The sequence below is a fragment of the Anser brachyrhynchus genome (assembly GCF_964034855.1).
Source record: "Anser brachyrhynchus genome assembly, chromosome: 4".
In the NCBI taxonomy this organism is placed as follows: domain Eukaryota; kingdom Metazoa; phylum Chordata; class Aves; order Anseriformes; family Anatidae; genus Anser; species Anser brachyrhynchus.
In genome coordinates, this window is record NC_137698.1 from 1,338,375 (window position 1) to 1,365,345 (window position 26,971).

At 33.1% G+C, this 26,971-nt stretch overlaps 1 long non-coding RNA gene across 4 annotated transcripts in view; it reads left to right on the plus strand.

The window, feature by feature from the left end:
• The first annotated feature begins 1,903 nt into the window (after nt 1–1,903).
• Nucleotides 1,904–26,971, plus strand: part of LOC308194067 — a 29,225-nt gene continuing 4,157 nt past the window's right edge. Inside the window, exons 1-5 of one of the 4 annotated variants that reach the window (XR_013950225.1) lie at nt 1,904–2,619; nt 5,115–5,168; nt 19,477–19,584; nt 21,694–24,431; nt 25,248–25,357. This is a non-coding gene — a long non-coding RNA (uncharacterized lncRNA). Of the gene's footprint in view, nt 2,620–5,114; nt 5,169–15,251; nt 15,549–19,476; nt 19,585–21,693; nt 24,432–25,247; nt 25,358–26,971 lie in introns of those variants that run through there. The other 3 variants (XR_013950227.1, XR_013950226.1, XR_013950228.1) reach the window with 3 other exon arrangements.

The window sequence follows — 26,971 nt, forward strand, 5'->3', positions numbered from 1 at the left end:
TATCAGTATGCTTCAACAACATTTTCATGGATATATGTTCTACGTGCCACTTCTACTTTCTATTGCTATGTACTGTTTGCCATCCTAATCTGCTGTAAGGCAGAGAAAATGCAGTGATAAATGCTACACACCATCATAAATTTAACCAGAGTCTGACAAGAATACTCTTTGCAGTCAGTAGTGTAAGTTATACTTTTGGCACAGAGATAAAGTCTTAGTATACAATACAATGTCCTACTCTCTGTGCAGGCCCATGATTGTCAATAAATAAGAAGGCGAATTTTCTCAGTCAGAAACATAAAAATAGTATGTTGCACCTATGCAAGGAGCAAATGATTTTTTGAAAAATTGGGTTCTTAGATCGTTCTATGTATAACAATTCTTACCATTGTAGTTCATCTATCCAGATAAAATGGTACCCATTTCCTCTTTAAATGTCAAATATGTAATTTATATTTTGAAATAGAAAGGATACCTTAGGGTACATGCTAATGTACTCCCTTCAATTACATTTTATGATTATGACCTTTATTCCAACAATAATTTAATGTTTTAATTAAATTTGCAACCATTTTAATTTCTTCAAGATGTCATTCATCTCTCTGTACTGTAATTTAATGAAGTGATTTTCAATCACAATCAATATCTAACAATAAATTTTAATACAATTTTTCAGGAGTCTAATATGATCTTTCATGTTTTAAAACAAACTTCATATCAATACCTCGGCAAGAAATCCTTTACCTTAACTGAACAAAATGCATTTTAATTTTGTGTCAGTCAAATCTTGAGATTAAATAATTATTAAATATTTCATTCAATATAGAGTTCTAATAAACCAGTCTTTATATTAGGAAAAATGGAAGAAAAAAAGAAAAAAAAAAAAAAAGAAACAAAACTGTTCCAAATACCACAACACTTTGAAAAAGAAAGTCCATTAGTAATTATGATATATCTTAATTTCAATTTACAATGTTTCTTACTAAAAATCAAAATTATGATGCAGGTTACTGATTTCAGTGTCAACTCATTTACTTGTAGTACCTCAAATGTTCACAAAATCATTTACTAGGAATATATTCATTAACATTTGAAATAATTATGTTTGAACATCTTCTGACAACATTATGATGTCATCACAGAGATTCATGCAAGGAGTGACTTATGAAATGCAGAAGACTTCTGAAAGTGGATGACAGAAGAACAGATAGTTGAAGCACAAAAACCAATATTAGGATAATGGAAATCCAAAGTCATGTTGCTGCATTGAGCCAAACAAAATATTTTTACAAGAAAATTTAAATTTTAATATTCTCCCTGAGAAGCCAAGAAGGCAGAGGATATAACATCTATGACTTGATTATGTCAGTTCACCTGGTAATTGAAAGAGGAGTCTTCATTGGCTTTATTAATGAGAACTATAGCTGATGGTGAATTTCTCTGAAAGGCATTATTTGGTCACCCAAAATTTTTAAAGACATAGTGTGAAAGGCTTATGGACCATCAACTAATACTCACCTAATCTAATATATTTTACAAGGAAATTACTTTCAAAAATGGTGAGAAATTTTCATCTCTAAAATACATTACATTATACACCCTCAAAATATTAAAACCAGCTGTTTTCTTTTGAAAACATCAGTCTAGCATTTATTCTTCCCAGGAAATTCTAACAGACTTAATTCTTTACTTCTAGCTTCTATATAGATTTTCTTTTTTTTTTCCTACAGGCTTATGCTGCCTGCAATAATAGGAAACAGGTGGTATAGGAAAGGGGAAAAGAATACCAGGAAAATTGGTTGGAATATTTCATTTAGAAGAATAAGATAAACTACTACTGTATCTTCTTTACACAACAGCAGCAACTCACAAATTCCATATGTGTTTGCATATGAGTGGGGGAGCAAGGCAGAAGAAATAGAGAAAACATTAATATTATTAAACCAGAGTCTTAGAAAAAAAAAAAAACTTTTTTTTTTTTGGTGTCTTTCTTGCACATAAATTCAAAGTGTTTTGGAAGCACATAATAGTTTTCCTTCCCTTTTTGTGGTATTTCATGAATAACGAATTAACAGAAAACTAAATGAGAATATGTAGAAGTTCAGCTTCTCTTTAACTTGGAAAATGCATTGCCTTGGAAAAAAAATTGGTTGAAAAGGAAAATATTCAGAACACCCAAGTCTGAGGAAATGTTGTCAGAGTCTGACAACACCGGTTTTATAATACCAGTCATAATGCTAGTGCTGAAGCCAAGCCTTACAGAAGCTGGTTTCAGTTCCATATGGGTCTACAGGCTTGGGCCTATAGTTGGGTTCAGACTTAGCAGCCTGATCAAAATCACCTGAAAGTAGCCACATGAAAGAATTACATTAGTTAGATGGAAGATGAAGGTTTTCTGAAGCAAGGCAAGAGAATTGAAGTGCTGAATAGAAACAAGAAGAGTTAACACAGTAGGGAAGATCTAAAGCAGGAACACAATGGCACATGTGGTGATGGTAAAAAATCTGGATTGCAGTGAAGGTGAAAAGAACTGAAGCAGAATTTCTATACTGATAAAGAAGTCTGATGAGATGCCAAGAAATAAGTCAGATTTTGAGAAAATATGATGAGAGCTGTAAGGTAATGAAACTTATATGATGTGAAACATTTATTTTTTACTTTACTGCATTCTTTCAAGCCTTATGTAGAACGAAACCTTCTACTGTGGATCTTTGTATCCCTGTATCTTGGAATGTGGTAAGTAAATTTTATTAGTTACATCAGTAGAATTTGAGTAAGCAAAATAATGATATGCTATATGAACCTCTGGTGTGAATTTATACAAATAGATTCACACACGTAATAAGGTAAATGGCTAGAAATGACTGAATCCAGTTCTGTCTTCTGTAGACCAAAAGCAACTAAATGCTCTCTGTTCATCTCATGCAGTCATTGGTTTCAGTGAAACTGATTGGTTTCAACTATGCACAAAATTCTCTTGTCTCCTGCCAGAAGTTGAGTGTCTTGATTTTAAATGGTTTTGAGATACATCTGTATTTGTTTCTAAATGTTCTTCATAGCAAATTCAGTCTGTTTATCAAGGTTGTTTTTTACCGCTCTTCTGCTGCTTCTTAATTTTAAAATGTATTTAGCTCAGCCTGAGACTCCATTAGTTAAGGACTTGAGTGATTTATTGATCCTATCTAACCTGAGCTGCTTATCTTCTCTGCCTCTTCTCATTTCATGAAATGTAAGTCCTGTCTTTGGCAAAACAGCATGACATTCTGTTCTGGAGAGACTGAAGTATTAGTTTGCCTGGCTATATCTTAATTTGATTTTTTTTGTGTATGTGCAAACAATAGACATTATTTTTGTCCTAATGGTAGGTTTTCAGTTTTCTTTCTCCTGGCTGCAGTTTTGAAATCCTCCAGAGAACCACTTACGTAAGACAGAAACTGATTCTCAGAAAATATATCACAAATTCCCCTGTAAGGAGAATATAAAATCTAGTGCATTAAAAGGATAAAATACATTATCTACATTATATCACCGAAGCATAGGGAAGCTGTTTCTTTGTAAAACATTTTGTTGAATATTCATTAATAAGACATTAAATCAAATATAGCTGAAAGAGAGAAGCTGAGTCACTGAGAGCCCCAGTTTCTGCAGGTTTCTACAGAAGAGCAAAGGATCAAAACAGTAACAATGATCAGACTTTCCACACAGCATTCAATCACTTATACAGGATTTATGCCTCTCTTATTTGACGGTGTTCTCACACTTTAGCAGTATGTTTACTGACCGTAACTTGGGCTATAACTCTGCTTCCTCTTGCTAAATGCAACTCAAGTTAGTTTTGTCATTGGATTTACCACACATCTGAACATAATATCCATTTTTAAATTGTACTCTGGCAATCAAATAATTGTTTTTAAAGTATCTACCTGTATCTGTCACTTACCACTGTACCAAAAGCCTCATTTACTAAAATCATCAGTATTTCTTGAAAAGTTCAGTTTTGAAAATACAGAACAAAAAAAATTACAAATCTGACTCCTGCTGGGATATTGATTGCTGAAAAAAAAAATTTAGTGATTTTATTTAGTTGGTGTATAATTTAGAAGATGGATAAAAATACTCCAAAATATTTACCATTAAAGCCCATATCTATCATGTATTTCCACACCATATCTGAAATGGTAAGGTTAATGGAGTTGGAATAGCTTAGAGTATTCCGTTCCCTGGCTGAGCTCAAATGATCTGAATCTCTGTTTTTAAGAGTACAGAGCTGATTACAAGTTGTGAGAAACTTCTAGTCAGATTGCGTACAGCTGAGATGGGATCTTTTACTCTCTCACTAACTCTGGCCATAAATATAAGCTACTGTCTGAGATTAAATCAAAAGCAGAAAGATACCTGATCATATTCCAATCTGTTTCAAATATAAAGGTGTCAATATGTAGTTGGCTCTGAACAGAGAAAAAACAGTCTGACAAATTAAAAAGTAGTTCAGGAATCCAAAGAATGTTTGAATGTAAATACGTATTGCTCAATTCTGTACCAAAGGACGGTCCTGGAAAATGGGTTATACAAAAAGAATGAGATCCACTATAGTAGTATACAACTGATGCATAGGTACTTTCCATATGGAATGAAGAAAATAAATTATTTGTTTAATCTTGCAATTATAAACTGTAAATAGTGTTTTGTATCCCTATTGTAAAAGAATCTGCAGGTTAAACAAAGTGTTTTGGAACTGAATTAAGAGTAAAAATTGAGAAAAACACTATGTAGCTGTCCTTCCAGAAATTTTTATTTTAAATGAGAATGTCAGGAGACTTTGTAGCTGACTTTAGAACAATGGCATCTCAAACTAGTGTTCTCAAGACGTGAACATATAGCAACACCACTGACTTGCCTTTCTTATGCTGCATTTAATAAAAGATCAGCTACAATGGAGTTCAAGATTTCACCAAGAAGCACCTGGGAATAATACCTGTTTTAAGGTTGTTTATATATATAGTATAGCTATGCATATCCACGTGACAGGGTCCTATGACAACACTAGTTTGTATTAGTGGCTTGCAGGCAATTTTAAGAGTTTAATACTAACATTTTTAAACTCTGTCTTCTAGTGAGTCAGTGGAAGTATATTAGAATAATAGAAGGAAGACACAGCAAAGGAAGTGGTATGTACTCTTTCTCTTACCTATTGTAGAGTTTTCATAGAAATTTTTAAGAACCTTTTAAAGGCATCAGGTCCTGGATGCAGGACAAATGAAAAATTATTATTTTTTTTTTTTTTCAAAGAATGATCTTTCTTTTCTTCTGGATGTAGTGTGGTCCCTCTTGAAAAACTGTAGCTTAAATATCTACCAGTGTTCCTGTGAATCTGTTTGGTACATAGAATTTTGGCACAGAATAGATGAAAAATACTGATATGACAGTTAAGTAGGGGTCTATCACAAACTGATTGTTGTGTATTGACAAATATATATATATATTTTCCCAAGCAGAGAACTGGATTTTTGAAAAATATTATAAAATATAAAATGTTATATGTATGGCTTGCAGGGACATCAAAATCTAGGGTAGAGGTGTGAGTCATATAACAATATGCTTTTTTTTTTTTTAATATATATGTATTTAAACTTGCTGTTAAGGGAAATGCTTGTGTATCGGAGATTCTTAATGAAACATTTCTGTGCTGATGCACCAGCACCATTACCGTCAGAAGAGTAAAAATCTTTCATCTATATCAAACATTGCAGAAATTAACTCCCTCTCTGCCTTCGCAATCTGTATATATAATGAAAGGCTGAAGACACCAAGGTGCTCACATTGAATAAATTCTGCATGTTTTACAGAAAGAAGATCCACAAAACATTTCCTTTAAACATATCAGCCTCTATTATTCACATATAATCACAACACCTGGTCAACATTGCATTTATCCAACAGAGTTATTGTCAAGGGGTGAGAAGGAAATTCTGAAAAACCAAGCATCATGCTCAGGAATCATGGTCCCAGCCTGCCTTCTACTCTAAGTCAAGTTTTTGTACTAGGCACTTCTGAGTAACCCTTCAAAATTAAGGTCAAGAGAATTAATTTAGAGCATCTATATAAGCATTTTATGACAACCACATTAATATTAAATGAGTTCATAATCATCAGTATTATTACTATAATATCAGAACAATTAAACATGATAGAGCCATTATTTTAAGACATTGTCGAGTTTAGACCTACTTCACAGTATGACAGCACGTGCTTCTGAGCTAAAATACAGTTGATCAGCAGAAACAATATGTGGAGTGGTACTTAAACTGTTAGTTATCTATAAATAACAGGAAGTGTCTGAAGATCAAGATTCTCTTCTCTTTGTTGTAACTTCTTTTTAACAGATAAACTTGGAAATACAAGTCTCAGACTCTGCTTGTACAGATTTCTTACAACTGAAACTTATTTATTGATTTTGGCAGGAATGCTTCTCAGCTAACTGGGGGAGAATAATGTTTATGGTTTGCACTTAAAGTTGCATTCATACAGAAACAGAATTTGCTTATTTTCTCCTTTACCTGCTATGGAAAAATCTGTGGGGCAGATTTTTGTTTCTTGCAATTTTGAAGTACTTCTGTACTTACTGAGGGAAATATTCAGAATCTTAGAGTTTCTGAACCATAACAAGGAAACAATTAACCCCCCAGCCCCACCAAATTTTAATTAGGATGGCAGTACTAGGGACTGTAATAATAACTCATTTTTGGCATCAAATAACAATAACAATAATAACAATTCATTTGTTTTATAGTCTTCCTCTGTTTTAAAATAAGTAAGGCAAAAGAACAGCTTTGGGCTATCATTACTCTTAAATGTTTATTTGATGGAATGCTTTAAACTAACCAACTTCAAATTCAGTTACTTGTTCTCCTTGAAGTACTGGAATGACCTAAAGAATGACCTATAACTTAACATTTTCACAGTAGCAAACCCTTTTTTTTTTTTTTTTTAAGCATAAGTGTATTTTTGCTTTAATGCTTTCCCTGTCCATTTATATGCATTTTAAAATAATTTCATTTCTTTATGTTTTCACTGTAGCTTCTTTCTACAGCATGTCTTGCTTTTATATGAACTCCTGACATTCTTGAAGCAAACCTATCCTACGTGTGTATTACCAAGACATCTTTATCCAAAATCTGTTGAATCCTTAATTTATTTTTTCTCTTCTGAGCAACATAAAAATGTCCACTTTCATTCACTATTTATGAATTTTGCACACGCATCTGTATTTATACAAGTCACTATACCTGACAATGATTTTATATCTGGAAGTATAATAGCTTTGATATAGCTTTGATGTGTTATATTAAAGAAATAACTTCAAAAATCTGTGAGAAAACAACATTTTTGCATTTTTGATAATCAGAGATATTTATGCTTTTTTTTTTAATAGACTTAGTAAAATCAGCAATGCGTGAAACATTTACTAGAAACCCTTCTACAATGTATTGTTACTGATACCAATATCCATGCACAAAACTAAAAGCATGTCTTTTTTTTTTTTTTTTTCCCCCAAATTCCATTTGCTTTTGTTCCAAAAAGTGTCATAGTATTTAATGAGAAATTCAGGTTAGGAAATAAAGAAGTGTTGGTACTCAGAGTACAGATCATATTCAACACTTGGGAATAAGTTAGCAAAATAGCATTCTTAGCTATTAGCTAATAGAGTTGTAAATATTGTATTATTAGTTAATTTAAGAGATTTTTGTTGGTCTCATATAATGTATTTCTCTTAAATTCATTCTAAGTCATAACTAAGTTATACTGCAGTCATTATTGCTGCAGACTTTGAAAAGTCTTATTTATTTATTTTTTTTTTCCAGCAGCTCAAGCTGATGTTTTTAAATAGAGTTCTGGTGTCTTTTTTTAAAGAGCAGATTTACTCTTTCAGACAGGCTAAAGGGTAGTATAGCCTGCCTGAGTGGCAGATGGCCTGCAACAAAGCTTTTAGCTGCTGACATGATCATAAAGGAGCATGTTGCTATAAAATTGAGCTTGCTACTACTCTTAATTACAATCTAATAAACAATGTATAAAGCTCCGCCTGAATTTTTAAAATGTGTTTCATGCATTGCTTAACACAAATTATCAGGAGACATAGTATACTACACAACAGATACTTTTTCACACAATTCAGATGATCATTGCAATGCTTTTTCTTTGCACTGCTAGATTTTTTAAGTAAAGCAGCCAAAATAAGGAGAAGACCAGATACTGGATTTCAAAGCAACCTTTGCTTGTTTCCACCACAGGGGCTTACTGTCAATCCACCAATGTATACTTTCCCACATCTTTGTGTACCCAAATCTCTTATGTTTGTAAAAATTCTTTGCAATTTCATTTTTAGAGGTCGTGTGTGAAAACCTGGTATAAAAACTTATCATAGATCAGGTTAGTGTCTGGAACTAAATTCAGATACTTCCTAATGGCTTTAAAAGAAATTAAGTTTTCCATTGCAGTTCAGGATAACACTTAAGTTTTTAGAAGTCTTTACAGCTATCCTAAAGAATCAATGGAAATGGTAATTTTAATACAGAACAAGCTATGGAATAAAACTTTCCATTAAATCATTTAGGACTTAAAGTGTAATTTTTAAGAAATACCCTAAGCATTCCTTTAGTTTCATTGCCCTTTATGGGACTTTGTCAGGCCACAAAAGCTTATGTAGCCTTATCTCTAACAAATAAATCCATCTTCTTCCAGAATAATTATTTTTCAGTGCTATGAATTCTCACTCCCTCGTGTCTTTCCCAGGCACTGAACTCTTAAAAGTGCAGCATGCTTACAACATATGATGAGTTAGATTTGGAAGACCTGTACTTTGATTCCATAAATTTCCTTCTCACACAACAATAAACAGCTCACTAGCTCGAATTCTCTATTCCTATTATTCCTATTATTATATAAGCATATAATATATGCAAATAATGTTATCATATATGTAAATATATACGCAAAACCTAAAGCTTTATCTTGCCTTCATACAATGCCATTCCTTGAATTTGTTTTGAAAAATGATAAGCAGTATGTGCTACCACAGGCACTCTAATTGATTTTATACATTTGATGATAACTACTCCTGTATTACAGATTAGAACTCAGTAACGTGTACCCTCTGACTATTTCTTTAAAAATGAAAATGAATGAAAGTGTTTTGTTTTTTATATTCTTAGGAGTTAATTCCCATTTTTATGTCATTATTTATTATTATATCAATTGTTTTAAGAAACTTAAAGAGAGATGTTGTCTCTTGTTAGAGGGTTTTCAGGAGAGTCAGTGTTCACCCCCCACCCCCCCAACCCTATTTTAATGGTGTAATCAAACAATTATTTAACACCTAAGTCTTGCTTATCATGGCAGCATGTGAGCACTCTCTTCCTCTTTAAGAGAGCTAAATTCAGCTTGAATTATAAGTAGTATACATAGTAGTATTGTGGTCAGAAGTAGTATCTTTTGAAGGTGACATTTCTCCTTTATAGAATGGTAATGAAAGAAAAGAGCTAAAGAAGTAAGAATGAGAAATGTTGGTATGTTCATATATGAAAATCCCCTTTGTCATCAGTGGCATGTGTCTATTTCAAGGAAATGTATTGTATCTATAAGGAATCTATACTTGATAAAAATTGATAATTGATACTTGATAAAAATTGATTGATAAAAATGAAAAAATGAACGAACACGTGTTGCTTAGGCAATATGAAGTTTATACTACATATTGGATTCTGAGGTATAAAAAGCCCTTTGCCAGAGACTTTCTGCTTTAGCTTTCACATGTTCTGTCTGCTATGTCAAAACTCAGCTACTGCTTCACTTGGCCTCCTTTATGAAAGACTGACAAGTATGAAAAATACTTTCTTAAGAAGATTTTTTTAGAAGAAGTTCTTAAGAAGATTTTTTTTAAGTATAATTGTTACAACTTAAAAAATCTGTAGAAAAATATCTGATCTTTGACTAAATCATATTATCTGTTAGGGATAGTTGCGCAAATATGTCAAACATGGTTGAATAGTATGAGTATTTGACACTCCTACCCAGAAGCAGCTGATTTCACACAGCATTTCTATCAGCCTAACATGTTAGAGCTTTGTATTAAAGGATGACTTGCCAAGAATGAAAAATAATAAATCATGAGAATTTGCGGACTGCAGCTAATTACCAACCAGTAGCACTAACTCATTGAACTGGCATGCAAAATGATGGAACAGGTTTGGGCAGAAAGTAATACTTGAGGTCCCTTTAAAGATTCTTGATGTTGGTCAGAAATGAATGTTACAGTTATCTGCTACAGGGGTGAGCTAAAGCATTTGCCATCATTATTTTGTACCAGACCCAAAATAGAAAGTTGTGTAAGGAACATTTTCCATGTGAAAAAATTGTTCTAGATGTTAAATTCTACAAATTTATTATTGAGGTACTTATCTGTATCTTCTAACCTGTAGCAAAAACAAACCTTTTCTGAGACATTACACAGATATATGCCAGTCTATTCATATTTTTTCCATGAAAACGATATCTGATAGTGGCATAATCTCTCATTGTATTCCAGGACAGAATCTGTAAATCAAACCAAAATTGAACCAAAAGTTTTGTCTTTTACAGTCACAAGCTTCAACCTATTTTCACTAGTTCATGCTATCTAATTGCTGTTAATTTATCAATTTGAGTATGAATGAAGCAGATGCTACCTAAAGAAGATTGAAAATTTAGTATTTAAAAAATATGGGTTATAACATTCCAAGGATTTTAGTATAGACACTGTCTCCTTTCTCTCTCTCTTTGTTTCTTAAATATTTAAAATGGAATGACTACTTTCTACACAATATTCTTAATTTCAAAATGTTATTGCTCCTCCAACCTTTTATTTGAGAAAGATTTTTCTTCTCCTCTCTGCAGATACCTGCTTAGAGTGGCCCTTTAAATTACTTGTTTTCATCCTAGGTTTCCTGCAGTTATTTTTGCCTGTTAAAAATACCTTGGTTAGGAGAGAAAACTTGAGCAAAGCAAATCTGTTATACAATTTTTGTCCTCATATATTCTCACAAGCAGGTGGATGAGAATGACATTAAGTGGCTGTGAATCAGTTCTGAATTTACTAAGTAGTCACAGAATTCTGAATCTCATTTGAGTTTGAGCTGTTTGCCTTTATGCCACTTATCTCCAGCTTCTATTTTATGTATTTCATCATTTATCTCCAGGTTTTTCACTTGCATGTGACTATTTCCTAGGTCATCTTCCAGGCTTAAACATGCTACTTCATTTCAGATAAACTAGACCTATTTTGCCAGTTCCCTACCCCCATTTACCAAATAAAAGAAACAGCTTTCTTCTACCAGCTCTGTTTGTCTTGAACTTATTGGTATATTTTATCACACTGATAGAACATGCCCCAGTTGGGTCTCACAGTTCTGCTGTCTGCTCTAAGCCACTTGACCTTGCTGTGGTGCTATCCCAATTGACCGCATAATGTTCTGCATCTCTGCACTGTAACATGCATGTTTTTTGTTTCTCTTGGACCATTTTATCTCTGATGTAGATTGTCATGCTATAAAAAACAGTATGTTCTATATAACAAGGAGGGAAGTGGACCTTAAGAAATCTTGGTCAGATGCTTAAGCAATTTTGCATTAAATATAAATATACATATATATATATTTGCCTATATAAACATATATAAGAAATATTCTACAAATACTTGATGCTGCAACATACAGCCTCCAAAACATCTAAACTTGAACCCCAAATGCTCGTATTTTCAAATTTTTATTTTACAGTAATATCTACCACAAAGCTGCCAGTAGCTTCAACAGCTTCTGAGGCTGCTGGGTTTTCATGGTAGTTTAAGGTCCTTTAATTTTACCTCTCTCAAGTTCTAGGAGTAAAAATACATGATTCAACACATAAAACAATTACACAAACCATTCTTTCCCAAAGAGATGCCAAACAATTATGTTATGTATGTATGTAAGTTACAGCAATGTATACAAGGGGCTGATCTGTAAGTGTGGTGTGTTTGTTAAATTTGATATCAGCAGTCTTATCAGTTATTACAAGAAATAGTTGGCAGATATTTTCCACCAAAATTTAAGCATAAAGTTACGTGTTCCAATAAAGCTTATTCTTAGCACTTGCATCTATTATTGAAGTTCCTATTCTTCTAAGAGTGTGTTGGCCCATTCTGCTATATAAAGAATCTGTGAAATGCTCTAGATTACTTACAAAATGTAAATATTTTCCTTTGAATTTATCAATTTTTGTTGGCTAAAAAGAAAACTTTATAATCCACCTTTTTGTTGCATGCTCAATATTTACATTTTAATGTAAAATCTCATGTTAAGACTGTTGATTGAATAACTTCGAAGTCTGTTGCGCTTTATTATCAGTGCCACTCATTATGCAGGGTGTGATGACTAACAGAAAGCCTTTGCCTCACAGCTCTATGAGATACAGATTTTCTTATGATATGATGGTGTTCAGACATGAAATGAATATAGAAGTAGTAATAATTAAAAAACAAACAAACAAACAAACAAAATCTACTGTTTTACAATTTCCTTCCAAGGATAGTCAGCAGTTTGCTTTTATTCAGACTTTGTTATCATACTGTATGTGCCTATTTCCTTCCAAATATATGTACTTGATAATTACAAATGAGAAAAGTTTAAAAAATAATAAATTTGAGTGATACAAACTTAGTGTTGATGAGAAACCTCTGAAAAAGATTTCCAAAATGTATTCTCTGGCAGCTGTATTTGCCCGGTCTTTGGGCTGCCACTACAGCTTTATTCCCCAACCCTCGATCAATACAGTCCAATTACCTTAGAAAATATCAGCAATTGAGTGCAGTTAACAGTAAACTGTGAAGGAAGAGCTCTTTAGAGTGAAAGGCACACTATACAACCAGGCAAAGAGAGGACTCCTTATCTCTTCATGGGACGTCTGGCAATAATTGCTCTTAGCAATTGAAATCAGAAAGTAACTTGATCACATCATCAGTCTGGGTCAACAAGATAGATCTGCCTCCCAAGAATACATTTAGTTTCATTAGTTTAATATTTATTTCTATCTCTACTAACAGGAATCCTAACAATAATTTTTCAGATAGCCTCATGATACAGAAAACTGGTTGTCTTTAGAGGCATTTTTTGCTCCAGTCAGGGTGCCATTCAAAAATGAATGGTGAATAATAATCTTTCTGTGGGTAATATACTCATAGTCCTGTTTCATGTAGCTCAGCCTAGATGTCTTCCCATTTTAGAGATCTTTACTTACCTTGTTTATGCTTCCCATTTGACCCTTCTCATCCACCATCATTCTAGCACCCATATCTAAACTATGTTTTATAGTTGAAGGATCCCAGTTACAGAAAAAATAACTCATTCATTTAAAAAAACAAATGGAAAAATACATCACAAGGTGATGCATAAACAAGTGCTAATAAAGAAACAAACCAAAACCCAACACATATACGTATGTTCTTGAACAGAAACCATGTGTATGACTTCTCCATACCAGATAAATAAGGATTTCAGTGGCGTCACAACATATACGCCTGAAGAAAAACATACACATAATGTTTTTCCTAAAAGGTTAACTATAACACTTCCTAATCCATCAAGTTTGTAAGAGATTATGAAAATAAGGACTTCCAGCTGAGTTTCACAGCATTTAGTCCGTTAGTCAGTGTTTCAGCTCTGAGTGAGAATATTGAATTTTGCTAAAATTTGTCTAGTTTACGTTATTATAAATAGCTACTTTTTCGTAAAACAAGTGATTTCAAGTTTCTTTCTGTTATCTGTTACATATTGATTTTTAAAAAATATTTATTGTATACAGAAAACATTTAGAAAATGTGACATTTACAATGTAAATGTCACATTTTCTACTACAAATAATGCATCACTGAGCATTTTCAAAAGCATGTTCCCTGACAGAATTTGTATACATGTATGAAATATATGAAATATTGAAATATTATATGAAATATTTCTAATAATATTTCATATTATATGAAATATTTCTATATTCATATATGAAATATTTCTAAGTTTATTAACTATTTTCAAGGCAAAAAGAAAAGCAATATTGAGTTATCAAAGAGAAATGAAAAACTAAAATGCACTGACCTAAAAAGAGACTATTTTTAGTTTAAAGGAAGTACTTAAGTAACATTCTGTGTACCACACTTTAATCATTACCCTTATCAGGATGACAAGTGATGCCAGGATAATAAATAAAGTCTTTGATTAGAAATGAAATTGCTCTGACAGAATTTAAAGGCCATAGGGCCCTTTCAGTTCCCCTCCTCTCTGTCAGTCATATACATTCCTCCTTTTTCTTTTCCATAAACTGTTCAAATTCAGAAATACACTGTAGGGAAGAATCGGTAAAGATCAAAATCAGAAAACAAAACAAAATAAAATACACAGCTGCCAATATAAAATTTTCTAGCCATAAACTAAGCCTAAGGAGAAATAATGAACTGTACAATTGACAGCATACACAGTAAAGTCTTCTGTCAATATCAGTCGCTTTTGTTTTACCAAAATGAAGAAATCATTCTTGCTCTGTGTTATAGCTCCAGATTCTGTCAGAAAATACAATAACTTAAAAAACATACTGCAGGTTCACTTCTTATTTGCACAGACAGCAATCCTGCTACTATGCTAGTATTGTAGTCAGGAAAGTAACTAGCCACAAATGTCCTATTTCCAGGGAGAAAAATTCAGTTTCTGGAATATTCTAGTATTATCAACTCCAAACAAACGTGTCTCAAATTATGCTTCTATGGCCAAGGTTTTTCTGAGTTAACTACATTTACAAGTATCAGTAAGTACACTTTGAACAATCATTTGACATTTAATTAACTAACAATAACCATCGTTTACATACATATTAAGTACTCACCAAAGAATTAATTGAATTTGATATATTACCATGTTATCTGTACTGATTTGATTAACAACTTTAACATTGTATTACATTAGTCCTTGCAATATAAATTAACATCAATAGGATTTGATATAACCACAATACATAGACTGCAGAAGGTAATAAAAAGCTCACCTTCTTCTTTAAACTGCAGTTAATAAAAATGCTTCTTCAATTTCTCAGGTTTGTCTCCAGGACACACTAATCTGAAAGTCCCAATGGGCTGGGCAAAATTTAAAATGTATTGGGCATCTGTGATCTAAGGTGTGGGCTTTTCCTCCTGTACTATACAGCTGCTTCCCATCTTACACCTGTATACAATATTTTTTAAACGCATTTAAAGATTAATCTAATCCCTGGTTAGAGATGGAGAAATGAAATCGCAAAGAACTGAAAGGATGTGCCCTACTGACCAATAATGACAAAACCACCAAAGTTAAGCCTTTCTAGTACATGCTAACCAGCTGAATTTAAATGCATTGAATCCAGTTACAAGCAGGGATGCATGACCGTCTTCCAGCGGCCTGAATATTCAGCCAAGCTGCAACATGGCAGCCAGGAAGAATTGTTTTAATGGCTTGGTAAGACCTGTTTGTGTCCTTTCATCTCACTGATATCGACTCCTGTAATCACTGAAGTAAATCCTTCATAAAATAACTGTCTTCTTTCTCAGTGTTTCTTACAGTACACTCTTCTGTGCTGGTTATTTATGCAGCAAGGGATTGAGGGACAGAAGAAAACAGACATTTTCCCTCATTCTTTTCTGACATTTTCAGCCAGACAAGCATAGTCTTTCAGTTCCATTTTACACAACCTGCTTCATCAATCTTAGTTCCAGAGAATTCAACTTGAATTCTGAATGCTCTCTCAAATGACCACCAAGTCACTGTCCAACTTTCTTCCATTCTACACTTTTCATAGGCTTAAAAGTTAAAAATCTGCAATATTTATTAGATCACCTAGAGCTGTACGACTTTCTTTTTTTTTTTTTTTATTGCTATGATACATTAAACTGCTTTATTGGAAGGGCCCTTAAAGATCATCTAGTTCCAACCCCCCCCCCCCCCCCCCCCCCCCCCCCGTATTGGGCAGGGATACTTGAATTTTTGTAGCTTAAACTGCTAAATTAATAACTCCTGCATTTCTACATGCCTCAAATAAATAGCCCTTATAACCCAACACTAGCACCTATCATTCAACATTCATTCATTTTGGTTTGGTTCCCTGATTTTTTTATTGTTTTATTTTTGTGTTACATTTACTTATTCTAGAGCTATACAACAGAATATTATTATTAACATCTCTCATGATGTGTTGAATCTAGGCATACAGTCCAAAAATGTATTATGTTCTTGTCGTGGCATACTCATTAAAATGTAATTTGCCATCCACTGCTGGGAAGAACATTAACAGTTAATAACTTGTCCAGTCCTTCTAATAGCTTTTAACCATGGGCGATACAGTTTTGATTTATATGAATTTGTTGCCTGCTGAGAAAAACTGAATTACTACCTTTAATACACATGAATTACAACTGAAGTGGATTTAAGGGAAAAATCAGAGTTGGACATCATGCCACTGACATTTGTGCTCTATTATTTGATTTTATTTTTTACCTGAGGCATATAGTCAGGCATCTAACATGGCTGCAGATGATTTGTTGGCTTTTGTGCAGCTGATTGGGTTAATATAATCTGTAATTTTATTTCAATAAATAAAACAATTCCATTTTGTAGACAAGCTGCTGCAAAAGAACACTTAGCTGCTTTCTGAACTGGCTGAAGATATTCCTAGGCAACTAATTAAGAGCTAGTACCTTTCCATAAAGGTGTTCTTGACCATAGATGTGTCATTTTGTGCACTGTTGACTGCAGTGATTTGCTGTAAATCTGCAGCCTCTTTTTTAGAACGACATTTTACTTTCCAATCTCCATCTATTGTAAGTTAGAGGAGAACCATTCTCAAACTTGGAATGTTGCGCAGGGAGAAAACAATGCAAAAAGCTGTAAATTGTTCAAGAAATGATACCAGAAATTAGAATATGTTCTTGATGAAGCTGTAAACTTCAACTGGTAGACTTATCAAAATAAGATGACATCCTCCTGCCTAGTGATGAGTGGGGTGAATACCACTTCCATCTGTTGTATTGTAAAGAAATAATATCGACTTCAAAGAGAACACTCTTAACCTGTTTGTTTTGGTGAAATGAAAATACCAATCCAGAAACTCATATTTCTGAAGCAAGTCTGTAGTAGTCATAATATTTTTCAGTTGCCAGATGGTCTGCTCTCCTGGTCTGCATCTCAGAATAACTAAATGCTTGTATTTTTTAATGTATCATTTTAGGGTAGTAAATGAATATGTAAAATCACTAAAAAGAGAAGCCCTGAGATTCAAACACAAACCTACCAAATTCAGTGACATTTCTGCCATTGACTTCTGTAGTGCTATATTTTTATCACTGTGGTACAACAGAGGTGAATATATTTCTGTTCAATTTTGATGATGACTTTTCAAGACAGATAGATTGCTTCCTTGTATTATTGCTTCAATATACAATCTTTAGGATATGAGAGTGGTGCAAGGAAGCATTTAAGGACATTAAACAATGACATGTTAAGAGTGGTAAAGTCTAAATCTTTGTTGGACTATTATTTTGAGTGACATTTGATAATGCATGTATTTTTTATTTCTTTTGCACCTATAAAAAGACATTCTGCTTTCCTCTTATTGACAGGTTAGTACAGACTCAATCTGCAATTGTTAGCCTGTAAAAAGCAGGTGCTATTAAAGCTTACTGAAACATGTTTCATTTCAGATGTTTCTTTAGTAACTTGGAAGTGAGTTCTTGTAACCAGTTCAGCTGACAAAATATGATGTTTTGGATATGGTTTATGTGTTTTCACCTAATTTTAAGGTCCCTGAAGAACACTGCAATGAAAATAAATGCGCAGGTTTCACAGATGTTCAACAGTAAGGCAGAGATGCCTCTGAAAACTGCTTGATGTAGTTGGTGTCTGTCTACCTTGGGAACCTAAATTTAAAAGCCAAGGCTTCCTTTTTTATAAGATGTCAAAACCACATCCACAGACTATAAGATACTAGAAGCATAAAAATATTCACTAAATTCCTAGAGTTATGTATGAGAAAGTTAGGTACCTATATTAGATAGATGGGATCTTTCTTCAGGTGTGCATCTTTGGAAAAATGATTCACAAGCTCTGGCCCATTTCCTCTTCTGAAGTTATTAACAGTAACCACAAAATGTGTGAGAATTTATGGTGGTAAATTACTATTTGGCTTAGTTAGTGCCCAAACCCATCTGCCTGTGATGTTATTTCACTGACTTAAATGAATGCAGCTTTCCCCTGCATTGTACGTTATGCAGAGAATATGTAAAATTACTAGATCAGAAAGGTCTTACCAATTATCCATGTAGTTAACTGGAGCTGTCCATGTACAAACTGACTGCATATGACATATCAAAACACAAAGATCTCCATCAGATTAAAGCTGTTCGTACAACAACCATTACACCTGGCAAGCATTAGAAAAACATGTACCTCTGACACTAAACTCATTCAAAACAATGAGCTACAAACTCCAACAGGACTAGAACCTGGTCTAATCAATTATGCAATGAACTCTTGTTATATTAACCTATTTATTATATTTTTTTAGCTAATAAGATGGTGTTAGACAACTACTGTCCACATTTGTTGTTGTGCTACACTGATATCATCTGTTTTGTCACGCTGATGTAGCATTCAAGATGAGCTGAAAAGTGACTCAGTAGTATATTTATAGAGAATTCTGTGGCTAACTTTGCTCTAAATTGGGCATGTAATGAATGCATTACTGCAAAGCAGGGAAATAAAACCTATTATAGGCTAGAAATGAATCATTGCAATGGCAAATCATTTTCTAAGCTGCAGTATTTTCTCTGTTATTGCTTTGCTTTAAACCTTGGTGAAAAGCAATTACTTTATTCTTTCTCTTTACTTTTATTACTGGTGATTCTTATGCTAATTTTCCCCTCTATATTTGATTTGATTTTGAAAAGCTTTTTGGAATTTAATATTAAATTGAATTGGTGATAGTGCCCTGCCATCTTCACCTCCTACCTTTCTTCTCCCCATCCCCCACTATGAGATCTGAAGAATTCTTTAGAAAAACAGAGCAAACTGAGCTACCACATTTTAAATTGTTTCTTGTTCTAGATAAATGAGATGTCACTGTCCCCAGAACTTCAGAAAAATAAAAGTAATTTAATTTCTTTGCAATTCTTTTTCAGTTCAATGTTAAGCTTGTTATTAATGTAGTACTTTGAAACAAGAAACGAAAACATTGTATTTGAAAAAAATTACCTATATGAATTTTCTCCCCTTAAAGAATAGCACATCTCCTGTATTTAACCAAAAATGTTCACTCGTGGAATCTTTGCTGTTCTATATCAGCTGCTTACATCTGTATAAAACATACTTACAAGCTTTTTTTTTTTTCTTGAAGTTAGAAAACAGAATGCACTACTTTTCAGAATCATCAAGAATCCCTTCAAGTAACCAAAAAATAGAATCTGAAGTCAGACAACTTACAATTCTAGCCACAAGCCAAGAGGTACATTTCCAACCATTCATTTTTATTTTGTACTTAACCACAGAATAATTATTATTTTTATTACCAAGTTACTAATAGGGCAAAGAACTACTAATTTACTTCATTCATTACTTATAGCATGGCATGCACTGAAGGATTCATATGGGTTAGGACTTGGTAAAGGGTTAAAACCCCTGACACTGAAAGGTAGTGTTAATATTTCAATGCTATGGTCTTATATTATTTTTTCATTTGTATTCAGTGAATTCAGATTAAAAGTCAACGAATAGGATTAAATTTCAAGGTTTAAGAACATGTGATTTTGATCAGTACAACCTTTCAAAGTCTATTCCAAGAATGCACTTAAATTAATAAGAAATTGTGAGTAATAATATGCTATTGCTTTTACCTTTAAAAAAATAATTAAAATACTTATTTCACTTTTCTTAAATTAGTCTACCTTTATCATGATCATTCTAAATATTCTGTGAGTGAAATGTTCAGTCTATGGAAAGCCAAATTAGACCCACACCACTATGCTAAACTGAACTCTCCTATTTGACCTAGATTATCAAGCCCTACATTTCCACTTGAATGAAGAGCATAAATTTAGGACAGAGTTCTCCAAAATCCCCTGTGTTGCAAGAGGGAAAGAGACTCTCTAGGTGCATATCTAGAAAATCATCTGTACTGTGATGTACGTTAGTTATAGTTAGGTGAAATTTAACCTCAGCTTCTTTAAAACAAATAAATTAATATTTTGCTGGTATAATTATACTTGATTACATGGATATCTTTCAGATTCAAGAGAGAAAAATATAAAATGACTCCTTCTAATTACTGGATTTTTGTTTTAGAAAGGAAATGTACTGTATATAAAATAATGCTGGAAAGTATATGATTTAAATACAGATAGAATATTATTTTATTTCAAAACACAAAATTAGCCTTTAGTAAACTTTTAGGTAAGATATGACTAAATCCAGAACAGCAGAAACATCTAAAAGGTATTATTTACTTATTTAAAGCCTTAGCACTCAGGTAGCATCAGACAATACTTGCTATTTACATATACAATTAACAATACTATTTTATGTATTCATTTTGGTACAATACACTGAAAGCACTGAAAACTGCAAAGTCACGATTTTCAAGATTGTTCAATCAATCTGAATTGCCAAGCAGACCATGGCACACTGGCTCTGAATTGCCCGTGCATCTACATTTTTTAAGTGTTGAGAAGAAAATAACATCACTTGCAAAACACAGGACAGAGTCCTGCATACAGTAAGGGACTTTTATTTTGTGAGTCAGTAGCCAAATTATTTCTTAAGAACACTACTGCAGTAACAGCCATTCACCCTGAAGCTGCTATAAACCGATAAAAGTCAGTATGTTTATTTCTGTAGGTATTAACAACTAGGCCTGGTAATATTTTTGTTAATGGTAATAAAGTTTATAGAATACATATTTTTAAATAATCCCCTCTAAAATACTGATTAAATAACCTGATATTTCATTACATAATTCTGTGCTCTAATTTTTTTCCTCATATACTTATGATTTTGATTGACTAGTCTTGATTATTTTGGTGCAGCATTCACTATTCAGTAAGTCAACAGGAGCTCATGTAATAACAGTATTGACAAGTGTTCAAAAATATTTGAGAACATAGGTTGCAAAAAAGTCACTAGAAAATATTGCAAGGAGACCAAACAGCATGAGTTACAACATAAAAGTTAACAGAATGAATTTGAAATATAACAAGATCAATGACAACATTATGGTAGAAGAAGGGTAAATGCAACTCATGATGAAATTATGCTTGGGCCATATCACAGCTAAGTTGTCATTTAATTCTGGTTTTCAGACACATTATCTATCTGATTCCTAACAAAACACACATCTACGCCATTGACTTGACATAACTTCTCCTGGATATGAGTGACTATTGTCACTCATACTGTTGACTATTGTCAAAAAGAAATAGGAGAGCATTTAGTGTTTTTTTTTTTTTTAAATTATTATTATTATTATTTTATTTTTTCTTCCTATTGTTAATAAAATTGCAGAATTGGGAGAGATGCCAGCAGTTAACACATTTCCATTCTTTCCTTGCCTTTATGAGAGACAATTTACAGCTCCAGCATGGGGATTTTTGACAAGCAAGCTTCTGGAAGAGTGAGAGATGCCCACGATGCAAAAGAGATGCCAAACTGTATCTATCACCCGTGATCTTGCATATATAGAGAGAATGCCTACTAGACAGCTAATCGAAGTGCATTCTGATCTGCTGCATTTTCTATGTATCTTTCACCTCACTTTTACGGTTGATCACAGATTCAAGATTATGCCAACTTGCTGTTAAACACTAGCTATACGTAAAAAACTAGTTTGGCAAGAAAGACTATTTAAGCCTGCAAGTGTGATGAAGAACAATGCTGCTACAAAGGCATTTGCATATTTTCTGAAAAGTCTTTCCAATGCAATTGCTTTCCCAGATGAAGTCTGCATATATCTTCAATGACTGCAAGGAATAATTTCCTTACTTCAGGAAGTTCAGATGACAAAGAACCAGAATTTGAAATGACAGTTTTCCTAATGTTGGGTCAAACATAGCGGAAATATTTTCTAAAATCCATAAAATGTTACAAGGAAATAATGAAATAATTTTTGAAACAATTAATGAAACAATCTTTTATGCAAGCACATATAAAAATGTCCTGAAAACATGAATTTGGAGATGGATTCTTGTTTTTCTGCCCTTTCCTGAACTCATTGGCCTGGGACATCATGTACCATTTATGTTTGTAATGTTAGCAAATGCTGAGCTTTCATTCAATTTATTTTGAAAAAAAAAATAGGACAAAAGACTTTCAAAATTCTTGCATAGGCTTCAGGCAATTGTACGTGCTTTGTTTCAGAACAGACAGAGCAGGCTATCTAGAAAATCATGATTGTCTCCTGGTCACAAAGAAGACAGTGCCACATCTTTTCATTCTTATTCTGATGGAGCTTAGATGAACTAAAAAAACCTTAAACATTAGACATTAAAAACAAAAAAAAAAGCTGGTAAAATAATTTATCTAAAAGAGCATTAGCTTCATTTTTTTATGATTTGAAAACTCAGAAAATATAGCTATGGCTTAGGCAATCACCATGGTGAAAAAACAGAAATGCATTTAAAAATCAGAGAGAAATTCTTTTGTTTATATTAACAGAAATTTCTTTAAAACCAAACTGTTTGTACAGATTAAATAAAAACCAATGTGACTGGCAACGAGCCATGGGATGAATGATTTAAAATAGATATCCATTCTGGCCCCTGATTTACTAAAACTGGAAGCTAAACCCTAACGTTCCTAGTAACAGCTTATTTTCATAAAAACTCTGCAGCACTAATAACATGATTATATTCTAGTAAAAGGCTATATTTATTGCATAATCCAGCTAATTAAAACTACAGTTTTCTATAGAACAGTTTTGTTAAATGTATGTATTTATCTCTAAGTAATGTTAGAAACTTGTTTAAATGCTTATAAGGGTACCCCTTTTAAAAATAAATTCTGTACCACCATGTGCATTTCAGAGCAGGAGTTCCATGTTGATTTAGGTGAGATATTTCAACCAACACTGACAGAAATTCACAGATGTTGGGATGTGCTCCTGAAATACTGTCCAGGTATACTTCCAATAATTGTACATAACACACTGTGGTTTGGGTGGACCTACGTGAAACAGGACAGAAATAATGACATAAAGACTGAAATAACTAAAGTATAGCAAAACCACCCTTTTAATACCCCAAATTTAGCTTTGTTCTTAAAAGTTGAAGGAATACGGGTAGTTTTTTTATTAAAATTTTTGAATGCTAAACCAGCCTTCTCAGGATGTTTTCCAAGAGTTTGAATAGAAACAGTACATTAATTCTTATATGTAGATTCAACACTGGATAAACATTTGCAATGCATGCTCTCTTAAAGATTCATCAGACCTTGGTTAGCATTTGTCATTGTGCTAGGTAGCACAGGGTCTTTATCTTATTTATGGCTGTCTTGCAAAAGAAGCAACACAGCTTTTGAATGGATAACATTTACGTTAACCATAAAACAAAAAGTGAACAGGCAGATGTGTATGATGATAAGAGGTTTCAGGAAAGCCATGTGACTAGTTTCTGGGAAGCAACCTGGGCAATAGACCAGTTCAAGAAGGCTGATGATCACATGTAACTGATTCCTCAACAAATAACCTTTAGAAGAAATCCTCAAAAGGGGGAAGACTGAAGTAGTCAGTGCCTTCATGATTTGGGGCCAATTTCAAAGTTAGGGATTTTTATCTATTAGCTGTTGGGCTTTTTCCACTTGTTGTTTTTGTTTTGTGCCTTCTTCATTAGCATTCACTATCTGTATTTTTTTTTTTTAATGAAGTTTACTCGCTTCTTAATAGATCACAGCTGGAATAGGTGAAGTAAATTTCAGTTACTGCATTTAAGGGTGAAAATAGTATTTAGCTTTTGGTGTTTGTTGGGAGGATTTGCTGTTATTTTTTTAGACCAACGGAGATACTGATGCTGAATAAGATCAGAAGAAACTACAGATCTCTTCTTATTAGCTTTATTTTTCTTATTTTGACTAAAATTAGAAGCATTAAAACTGCAGCTAACTTTCTGAGATGACACCACCACATATGGTTTAGGCGATCTTTGTGACATAAAACCAGAGACTTCTATTTTTTCAGAGTTGTTCTAAGCAGCTGGATGTTGTAACTGAATGGTTTTATTTTGGTACATAGCATTTGAGTTACGTTCAAAGTCTAAAGAGCCATTATTAACATTCATTCTGAAGAAGCAATTATTCCACCATATATGGGTGAGCAGATTGTAGAACAAGGTCCTTTCCAATTTGATTGCACATGATAGACTGCGATTATGTTTTGTTCAGCAAGGCATTTGATCATGCATTAATAAGAATTCCTGCTTGTTTGTGGATCCTAATTAAGACTGCAGTCTTAATTGTCTTCTAAACTTTAGAGGAACTTCACTTGTAAGAAATAAGAAGCATTTCCAGCAGTGTAGAATTATATTTAGACTCAATTTGTATTTTATTGCTAGTTGTGTCCCTATTAAGATATATGGGATTAGAAGTGCATATCTCCTATTAAGACTGTCTGCAGCACAGAATCCTCTCTCTCTCTGTTTCTCTCCCTCCCTCTCTTTTTGTCTTTCTCCATCTAAAATCAAAGAGTCCCCAATAATTAAAAGGTAGAGGTGAAAAAGTTTTGATTTGATGTATCAGCAGTGTAAGTCAGTGAACCTTCACTTTGTTATATTTCACTTTAATTATTACACTAAAAAAAAAAAAAGCACTTCATATAAAAAGCTTTCTGAAAAGACTCAAGACATTTTATAAAAGTCTATTTGAACAGTTTTTCTGAATGACTAGGAGAATACTTAGAATCTTAGGGGTAATTAATTGTTAACTACTGGTCATTAAAATAGATTTATAAAAGTTACATAATATGTACATGTGCAATTTTTGAATATACGACATTATTCAACCTTGCACATTTCAGCATGGCACATGGAATAACTAATTTCCAACTTGCTTTGCCTTGTAATTTGTCATTGTTCTAGAAAATTGTAAAATCATTTCAGTCTCTTATCCTGACTTGATATTCTGTTTCAGAAGGTGATTTAAGTGAGAGTTAAGCACTAGCGCTGTGGTCCTTCGAGGAGGAATGTATTTAATGCATATAGACCTACTGAAACCATATTACTGAAGATACACACAAGCAGGTAAGGAGTTAATATGTAAAATATGAATAGCCTTACAGTTTATTTCTATCAACAAAATATAGACTATCCTTTTGAAGCTTTTCAGTTATAAATAGTAGTTCTGACACGAAGGATAATTTAGACTAGGCATTATGCACTCTCTTTTTTTTTTTTCTTTTTGACTTTAAGTCTTTGAATGCAAGGGGCTGTACAAGTAGAGCAGAGAGAGATTACAGGAGAAATTTTCAAAAGCAAGAAGAATTCTTAAGGACATACAGCCTATTCTAAATCAGTGAGAGCTGGACACCTAATTAGCATGGGTACTTTGAAAATCTCCCTCTAATTCTCTTTTATGCAAGTCCCCTGCTAAAGAACTAGTGCAGAACTAGAAGTCTAATTGGGAAACACTATGCTGGCTGTGACTGGGAAACAGAGGTGAGGAAATGGAATAACTGCATATTTAAAGACAAAAACTGCATCTCAGAAATGTGTATTGCACTTGGTGGCTGAAATCAAAACCAAAACCTTTACCAACATGCAAACACTTAATTCAGTCTTTGTCTCATTGAATTTCAAGATTTGGACCTGAAGATATTCTTTAGAAATGAATGTCCTCTTTTTCAGCAATGTAATTTGTTTTATTGCATATCTTTTTGATGTTATCACTTGAATAAAATGATATGAAGTCATTTATATCTATGTTTAAAGAGGAATAGGGAAGATCACTATATATATATAACAGTTACAGAGAAGCAGATGATCGTTGCCTTCCTGCCATTCTCCCTACTCTCTCAAGTTTCAAACAAGACCAAGGTATTACTGATAAGAAAGAAAATTATTTGTTGAAGGCTCATCAACTCTAATATCTTCTGGAAACGAAAATGCACATCTCGGCATAATAGAACAAGTTGAACATTCCTATTATAGCTGAGATGCCATATTCAGCAAGATCAATGTTCATATTAAGATGCTTGTTAATGAAACACCTAGACATATGGCTAATTTATTCATCTTAACTTCTGCAGGCTAGCTACTGTGACTGTCATAAAATATATAGTTGCCCAATTTATCCAGCTAGATTAAAATCGTGAGCTCATATTACATCAATGACAGCTTTATACCTTCACTTCTGGTCTGCACAGCAAAGATACAAAATGCAACTTTGCTAACCCTCTTATTTAATTAAAGGAAAAAGAAAAAATAAGTGGAGCTATTATAAGACTATCAATTCTACTTGACTTACAAAACTTTGAAGATATGTCAAATTCAGTGTTAAACACATTAGTACTTGGTATACTGTGGAAAGAATCGAACTGGCTGACTGGCATCCTAATGGACAGATTAATCTATGTGAACTCCCCTGTTGAATATGCATTGCTCAGCCCTCCATAAAACTTTATTTTTCATAGTATAAGACATCTAAGCATTTTTTATAATTAAAAGTATTTTTAATAACCTCTTCCTCAGCTCAAAGGACCTACAGTCAAAATGTCAGCTTTAATCTTCTTTTGGTAGAATGCAGCTTCTTAGAATAGATTCTACCTGCACTGATACAGTACCAAATTTGTTTCTGTTAAAGAGGCAGGAAGATTGTACTGAAAGCAAAAATGACTACGCTGTTTTTTGTTATGGGTC